This window comes from Marmota marmota, unplaced genomic scaffold (genome assembly GCF_001458135.2).
Source record: "Marmota marmota marmota unplaced genomic scaffold, marMar, whole genome shotgun sequence".
NCBI classification, from domain to species: Eukaryota; Metazoa; Chordata; class Mammalia; order Rodentia; family Sciuridae; genus Marmota; species Marmota marmota.
In genome coordinates, this window is record NW_025999842.1 from 43,185,809 (window position 1) to 43,194,631 (window position 8,823).

General features: G+C 39.4%; 1 protein-coding gene and 1 long non-coding RNA gene across 2 annotated transcripts in view; one reads left to right on the forward strand and one right to left on the reverse strand.

Annotated features, from left to right (window-relative positions):
• LOC125614913 overlaps positions 1–8,812 on the reverse strand; it is a 14,712-nt gene extending 5,900 nt beyond the window's left edge. Inside the window, exon 1 of the long non-coding RNA XR_007345501.1 lies at positions 8,271–8,812. This is a non-coding gene — a long non-coding RNA (uncharacterized LOC125614913). The remainder of the gene's footprint in view (positions 1–8,270) is intronic.
• Hey2 (hes related family bHLH transcription factor with YRPW motif 2) overlaps positions 1–8,823 on the forward strand; it is a 34,746-nt gene that overhangs the window by 14,986 nt on the left and 10,937 nt on the right. The window lies entirely within an intron of this gene.

Sequence of the window (8,823 nt, forward strand, 5' to 3'; positions counted from 1 at the left end):
CACAACAGACACTAGTATGGCAATATGTAAATCAATGGATGTGTAACTGATGTGATTCTGCAATTTGTATATGGGGTAAAAATGGGAGCTCATAACCCACTTGAATCAAAGTGTGAAATATGATATATCAAGAACTATGTAATGTTTTGAACAGCCAACAATAAAATATTTTTAAAAAAATTAATAATAAAAGATTCAGTATTGTGGCAAAATAAATAAATAAATAAATAAATAAAAAATAAAAGCAATGAGCTTCCGAAGGGCTCAGTCCACAGTCCCACCTGACAATATTTCTGTATTAGTCCACTTTCCATCGCTATAAAAAATACCTGACATAACTTACAACGGGAAAAGGTTTATTTGGCTCATAATTTTAAAGGTTTTATTCCGTGGTCTCTGTTGTTTTGGGTCTGAGGCTACGGAGTATTATCATGGCAGAACCACATGGTGGAGTTTGTGTCATAGTAACCAGTAAGCAAAAGATAGCAAAGGGTTTGGCTTCCAATATCCCCTTCAAGAGCATGATCCCAATGATCTAATTTTTTCCCCTAGGCCACACCTCTTATGGGTACCTCTACCTTCCAGTACACCAAAGGCTAGAGACCAACCAATCCTTTAACACCAGATCCTTAGGGGACATACAATACCCAAAGTATAGCATCTTCTAATGACGAAATATCTTGCATTGAGAAACAAAGAATATAAAAATCTCATTTCTCAAGACAAATTATCCTGAAATTTTTCTTCTACTATAATGTTTTGATTTGAGTTATTGACATCCAGAACAAGAAAGAAACTTGACTAAAATAAATGAATGCATCTAATGAATTATGTTCTAAAGCCTCCTGTGAATCCCTTTTCTTTTTAATTTTTTTTTTTTTTTAGTTGTAGATGGACACAATACCTCTATCTATTTTATTCATTTTTATGTGGTGCTGAGGATGGAAACCACTGCCCCACACACATGAGGCAGGTGCTCTACCAATGAGCCACAACCCCAGGTCTTCCAGTGAATCTTAATTTTTCTTTAGGTGATTACCCAGATCCTCCACAATTTGCCTGCAGCCTGACTCATTTCCCAAGGCAACTCTCTTCCCTCCACTCACTTTCCTTCCATTTCCCTGATTCAAACTAAGCACCACCCATCTTTGCCTAATGATCATTTGCACTCTTCAGTCTGTGAGTGCAAATGATGATCCCTATGTCTTTGCAAATGCTGATCCTGCTCTAAAAAGGTCTATTTAAAGTTGTAGCTATTTTGTGCATCTTTCAAGGACCTGCTCAAATGCCACATTTCCTCTTTACCCCATGATAGCACTAAAGGATAAATAGGTATAGATGCTCACCTCCCATAGTGTTTAAGAGCACAATAGACATAATATCTAAGTAAAAATAGTGTGCTTGTTACATAAATGGAGCTTGAAAATAAAAATCCACGGGCCACCCTCCTCCTTCCCACAAGATTACTGTCTCTAACCCTACACAAACATTTTAGAGCTGCCACTGCTGAAATCTCCCTTTAAAAATGAATCTTTTCTTTCTTTGGGTCCATAACATGTACTTTTCTGCTTACTTTGGCCTTCAGTACATCCCATTTTATATACCAGTTGTTTGTTTAGACTCCCGTATTATTTTCCTTGCTATTTCCAGAGAGCAGGAATTGAATCCTGTTCATCATATCTTGCCCACACTACTTAGCAGGAAACATTGCTCAAAGTAGGTGGTCAGTATCTTAATGGCCTGGAAATGAGAATGAAAAAATTATGAGAAAAATCAAGCAATGACTAATGGAAGTTTGTCTTATTACTTTCAAGTATACACACTAACAGTTCTGTCAATGATCTCTGCTTATAACCTCTTTGGTTCATTTTTAGATCATTCCCACCCTGCCACATACTACACAGAGTTATATCTATTTAGTCTCCACTATAATGTTCTCAAACTCCATTTTTAAATAAGAACAAAGTGTTTCATTGTTAAAATTAAAGTATGGACATTCTTCTCCAAAGTCACACTCCAAAAAACATGAATATATGGTTAACATCTAAAATTTTTTTCAAATATTTTTATCTCATCTAGAATCTCTACAAACAAGTATATAACTAATTATGCAATATGTCATGGTTTCATGCAAAGAGGACATGATTTTTCAAGTGTTCCATCTGAGCAGGAAGAATTACTCTTCCAACTCTCTGTCATAACAATTTTATTGCCATTATCCTAAGAGGTACAAAATACTAATGTGTGGCTTTAAGGGTATAGTTTTTAAAACTTCATAAAGAAACTTCTCTAAAATGTAGACAATAGAATAGACAAAAGATAAGGTATTATTTTATTTTACAGTTTTTTAAGTAAATTAAACTAAAATATAATGAATACAATTCTCAAAAATTAATACCACCCAAATATATTAAAATCAATAAATGCCATTTGCAAATGGTTTTAACTCCAAAATGCAGCAATTTTCCTGAGTTAAGTTATAGGCCTGGCCTTTTATATACCAAAAACCAAGTCATGTCAATTATAAAACCTTTAATTATTTTGTGCTTTTTAAAAAAAACCTATAGTTACTTCTATTTGTAGACAGAGGTATACATACATGCCTACATCTGTAATTTCTTTGTACTCTATTTTACAATCACATTTTGTCTTTCAGATTTTCTTTAATGTTCCCATTGAGACTGTTATTCTAGGAAAATCCTGATAGCTAGGCTTAACAACAACAACAAAATCCTCCAGCACTGTGAGTGCTGATTCATAATTCAATAATCAGATTAAAAGTGCTATGGAAACAAATGTCTACTTTTCTTACATATTCAAGGCATATTGCGCTGTCCTTCTTTCTCCATGCTGCAGTTGAGCTTAGTTGCTCTCTGTTAAGGAGCATTACATTCTGTTTTCAAAGAGTGCACTGCAGTAGTGAATATTGAAATCCCTCAATAAACTGCTATTTTCTTTAAAGTATTTATTTCTTAGAAAAGACATGAGCTATGACTTTAGACCCAAATCTACCTCTAAAAAAAATTTAGTTCAATATTCCCAACATATTATTATATTATTAAATCATTTTGAAAGCTAGCACAACAACAAAAAAAAAAACAGCTGTGCTTTTAACCTTTTAATCAATATATATTAAGAATTAGTTAAATTCTTACCTGGTAGAATAAATTTAGCCCTGTCAAGTGGGGGAGGGGAGCTTGTTATTTTTCTATGATTCTTGGACAGTATATATTTCAATAAATTGACAAATCACAAAGGTCCAAAAATAGCCTGTATTTTTTTCCACAGTAAATCTAAAATTAGAAAGTTCTTACTTCTAATCTATTCTGGTTTTCTTTTTTTCCAGATAGTTGCCTAACAATTTTAAAATAAGAGGGTATAAAACTGCACATATCTAATAAAAATGTTCCAATAAATGTATTAAGAAAATATAGGGCTGGGATTGTGGCTTAGAGATAGAGCCCTCGCCTAGCACGTATGAGGCACTGGGTTTGATCCTCAGCATCACATAAAAATAAAATAAAGATATTGTGTCCACCTATAACTAAAAAATAAATATTTTTTTAAAAAGAAAATATAGATGTTCATTTGCATTCTATGGGCAAATATGTTTAGTCTTAAAACTTTCCATAGTACTTTATATTTCAAAAATATCAAGAGTCTCTCTGTAATGGCAGATTGAGAAATCTCTCATTGAAATTTCTTTTTCTGTTTGAAACTGAAAGCAGACACTTTCTTACTGAGAATTCACATTTTTTTGGAACACTGTGAGACACTGGTCCTATTAATGTCGATTAATTAATTTTGACAGTTTAGTGGATGGTTTTTTCCAGCTATTAGGAGAAAAACTATTGTTTTCATTTATGCATCAAGTCAATTTTATTTTTCATGTTGTAATAGAGATATTTTCAAGATAATTTTTGACAAAGAAAATAATTATCTTAAATAATTTTAAAAATCTGTGACCAAGACAATCATGTAGTTCTTTTAGTATTCAGTAACTAGATAAAGTTTTTCTTTTGTGAGAAACTATGTGCTTCTAATTATATGAATATAAAAATTAGAAAATTCACTATTTTTCTTCTGATTTGGATTTCAGCAAGCTCAGGGCTGAACTAAGGCCCCATTCTCAATATATGCTTTCCTCTTCATATTTAAGTATATTCTCCTCATCTTTTCATGCCCTTTAATTCATGGTTATTTATATTTTATATCAATATATCTAAACTCTATAGTAAAAAGCAGAGGGTTCATTAATTTTAACAAAAATATTATTCCAAACCATTTATTATACCCACTATATGCCACTCATTATTCCAGAGGATGAGGATACCATTAGTTAAAAGATCATTTTCATGATAGAAGAGAATGTGTTTTTCTATATCCTTAAAAGAGGGGAAAATCTGCCAATCAAACAATTTCAAGAATATGGACATTTAAGGCTTTCCTTAAAAGAAAACCCTGCCAACATAAATTTAATCCTCATGAAGAGTTCAGTTAATACAGTGTGTTGATATCTTCTGGCTGCTATTTACTGGAATATGGAAAAATTTACTTGCTACACAACCTCCTTTTCAGGGTCCTACAATAAAACAGTCTTCATCCTTGAACATGTGCTAAGCACTAATAACAGCACTAATAACACCATGAAATAAAAGCTTTTAAATAAATTTTCCCTTAAAGCAGAGATCAATTTAAACATTGTAACTTCCAGGAAAAGAGTATTTGGGATCTTAGACATCCTTTCTCAGAATATTGGATATAACAAATAAATAGCTCCTAATGGGGAAGAAATAATGCAGGAGTGTAGCGACTTAGACATGAATATTGTTAAAACAGGTAAATCAGCTCCTTAGAGATGACCAACCTTGAAAATTTGGTGGGCCAAAATTTATCCTTGGTTTTGAGCTTTGTTTTGCTTTACTGGCTTGCAAATTTGTGTCCCACAGTGACCCTAGACTGGCCTGCCTCCTACCAGCCTGATGTTAGGAAAGGTATTGAAATTCACAAGGATCTTACCCTTGGCTTCCACTTCCCTGGCTCAGCATTCTCACTCATTTTAAGGCGTTGCCAGCTCAGCATAGCCATGTATTCAAGGAAGACCTCCCAGCCAGGCCGCCCACAGATACACTTGTGCTTATCACCTGCCCCAGCAATTGCAAATAGACTAGCACTTACCAGAGGAACCTGTTTATCCTCCCTATGTAGGAGAGAGCCCTGTAAATTATTACATTTCAAAAGGTGTAAAATATTGGACTTCTCTGCTTGAACTATGTGCATTTAGGTTATAGAAAGCTCTCTAAATAACAGAATTGCCCTGACTTCACTTCTCTCAAAACTACCTTCAAACATTTTTAAAGTGATATGCCTTTGATGGCTTTCTGAGCCAAATGCTGGGATACATGGCATTTTATAAATAATTTTAAATAGTCTCAAGGATTCAGAAAAGCCTCAAATAACAAAGTGTGAACACGGATCTTAAAAAAAAAATCAGAGGGCTTTAATGAAGAGAAAAGCAGATCAAAAATAATAAAAAGAGAACCCAATTCATTCCCCAAATGCCAGAAGAGAATTTTTAGAATTACAGTAAAGCAATCACTTCCTTAGTTTGTTCAACAAAACACAAACTTTGTGGGACAAGATAAGACTTGGTCAAGATTGTCAAATGTATCAATATAGATGCGAAAACTAACTTCATAACAAATGAGTAGGGGGAAAGTCGTCCGAGAGGAATATCCAAACCATTGAATTGGATATCTTCTGATCAAATTTCACTGGACATACCATTCTCAGGCCACTAAGACAGTTGAATCACATAAGCACAAAACACGGGCAAAGGACCAATTTCGCGAAGGCGACAGTCTCCCTTCCTCCATTCCCTTTAGATCTGTCGTCCTGGCCTTTCATTCTCAAGAGCATTTTGTTTCTAGGACAGTCCTCCCCCCATCACTACCACCTTATCCATCAGTCTAATTATCTCGTTATTCAAATCTTTCAAAAAGAAAGAGAGTAACTGCAGGTTACTTTCTCTACTCGCGGGCATCTTTTTTTTTTTTTCTAGTCTTAGTAAGCCTTCAACAAACTTTCCCTGAAAAGGATGTCACCGAAGGGCAATGAAGCTTAAAATCCCGCCATTCTCTCATTTTCTCTCTCTTTTCTTTCTGCCTACCCCACCCAAAACTCCTTACTCCGCCCCCCACCTCCAATCCGCGATTTTTTTTTAAGCATGCTGGAGGCTGGGGTCTTTAAGAGAACTTCCTCTGTTTCTCCCTCTAACCCAAGACTAGAGGGACAGGAGAAGGACAAGGCACCTAAGGGGACAGGCAAATGAGTTATTTGAGGGGAATAAAAGATCTAATGGAAAAGTCGCCCTAATTCTGTATTAAGTATTTTAAAAATAAATGAGCGTACCCTTTCCATAGAGTTCAAAATGCTGTCTTTTGCTCTAAGCATTCTTCTTTACCAGATACAACGCCTACTATATACTGTTCTAAACATTTTAAAAATATGATCTTCTTTGCTTTTATTTACACACACACACACACACTAAATCCGTGTGTGCTTTCGTCCCTGCTGTGTTTTTCTTTATGACACGGTACAGCGGGTAAGTCTTCAAAGACAAATATGGAAAAACTTTAACCAGTTGCTACTTTATTGCAAGCAAACCATTTCCTTCTGCAATTTTTCGCAATCATTATAATTAAATACACTAGTTGGGGGGGGGACGTAGGGTTTTTTTTTTTTTTTTCCAATTATGATTTTAGGTTTTCCTTCAGGCGTTTGGAAGCGCCCGCTAATTTGCTCGCGTGGCAAACGTTAATTGCACTTGTAGGCATTCTGAAAAACGTGCAGCCCTCACCCAGAGTTGTGAAGGCTGAGCTCGCGAAGACCAGCCGCCGAGTGTTCACCTGTGGCTGGGGCGCAATAACCACTCGCGCGCTCAGTCTGGGGAGCTGGGGCCGGGATCCTGTGTGCACTGGGCTCACCCTCAAAAGGATTTCGGGGACCTGGAGCGGGGATGGCGTCGGGTTGCTGGCCTACTCTGTTCTGAGCAACCGCTCTCAAGCAGCCTGCGCTACCGCGGACAGAGGCCCGAAGTCCCACGCAGGCCGGGCGCACGCTTGAGGTTGATAGCCGAGATGGAGAGTGACGGCCACCCGGGGACCCGGGGCCAGGCACTGACCCGGGTCTAACCCTACCAGGCCCCACCCGCTCCACGCTGATTGTGTGATTAGCCCGGGGTTACGTTTCAGAAGGCAGAATGGGACGTTTCGGATTTCTGTTCACACGGTTATTGAAGGCACCGCTGTAGGGACCGCACAAAAGAAACCGAGGCAAGTGGGGAAGGAGTTTTATGTTTTAATCAGAGTTTAACACCCACATTGCGGGTCCTCTGCGTTGATCCGGCTCCGTCCCGCACTCCCTGAGAGCAATTCTTGCCCGGGTTTCAGTCTTTTCCTGTCCACATCTTTTCCTCTACTCCTTCCCGACCCTACAGGTCTTGTATTAGGCGAGAATGGACTGTTAAACAGATGCCCTAGGCAGAGCCCCAGAAAAATATAAATCCGTAAGTGGCGCAGGCACGTGGTGAGTGCAAAATGACCTTTCTCAAACGCTTTTTTTTTTTTTTTTTTTAACCACCAAGCTCAGAACTGTCCCGACGCTAAGCGTGGAGTCTCGGGCTGGACCTCAAACCACACGCCGCCCTCCATCTGGTACCTAAGCGCCACGGAGGGTGAACGGACCCCGGTGTCCCAGGTTCGGTCCCTCACTTCCTGCCCTCGCGGAGATACTTCGGCGTAGCCGGTTCAAAAATTCCACTAAACGCAGAAATAGTAGCTTAAAAACATAATTTGAAAGAAGAAGTGGAGTCCTAGACAACCCACGTTGCCCGTGCACTAAGAACTATTGGACATGAAGTGGGAATTTAGAAAAGAAATTGAATTTCCAAGCACGAATCTTCACGTCTTGAATCTAATTAATTCGGCGGCTGCGATTGCACACGCCAGGGAGATTGAGGAAGAAGTTATGCACTTATTTGGATTACCCAAGCCCAAGAAACTCGAATTGGAAATCCTAAAGTGTGTCCTGAAATCCCCTCTTCATTACTCGAGTCCTTCCTACCATCTGAGTAGACAAAACTCCAGCCCACGGCTGGAGGTCTGCTAAACAGTCCTTGTGGCCAAAGACAACATGGAAATAACAGAGGGATAGCAAATCCGACATCAGTCGGGCCCTCTCAAACCCTCCGACTGCCAGCGGTTAAGTACCTGGTCGGGGAAACTTGCGTCTTTATCTGTCCACAGCTCAGAGGCCGCGGAAGTAGCCTCAGGAGTTGTCAGAGAGAAAAGCAACATTGATTTAAGGTTTTCAAAAACCCCACAGGGCAAATGTGACCGCTGGGGTCAGCCAGTCAGCAGTTTTGGTCCAGACAAGGGACAGCCGAGCGGGGCGGTTCGGTTAAGTCACGGCGCCTCCCGACGTCACACACGCTTGTTCACACTCAGCCACGCGCTTGGGGTTATTCTTTAAACACAGAACTAAGACTCCCTGGGCGAGACCGCCGGGAGCTAAGGAGGGCCGAAACCCCAGATCCAGAGCCCGCCCCTCGCCGGCTCGCCTCCGCCTCCGCCGCGCTGGCGTCTGAGACCGCGCGCTCACTAGCTGGAATTAAGCAGCCCGCGCTTACGCTCTCCGCGGCCTCTCCCAGCCCGCGCGCAGCTCAGGGTCCCAGGTGCGCGGCGGCCGCATTCCCACGCCTTTGCCAGAGCATTGAGGCGGGCATTGGCGAACGCAGCCACGCCCTCCTACCTCAGCCAATAG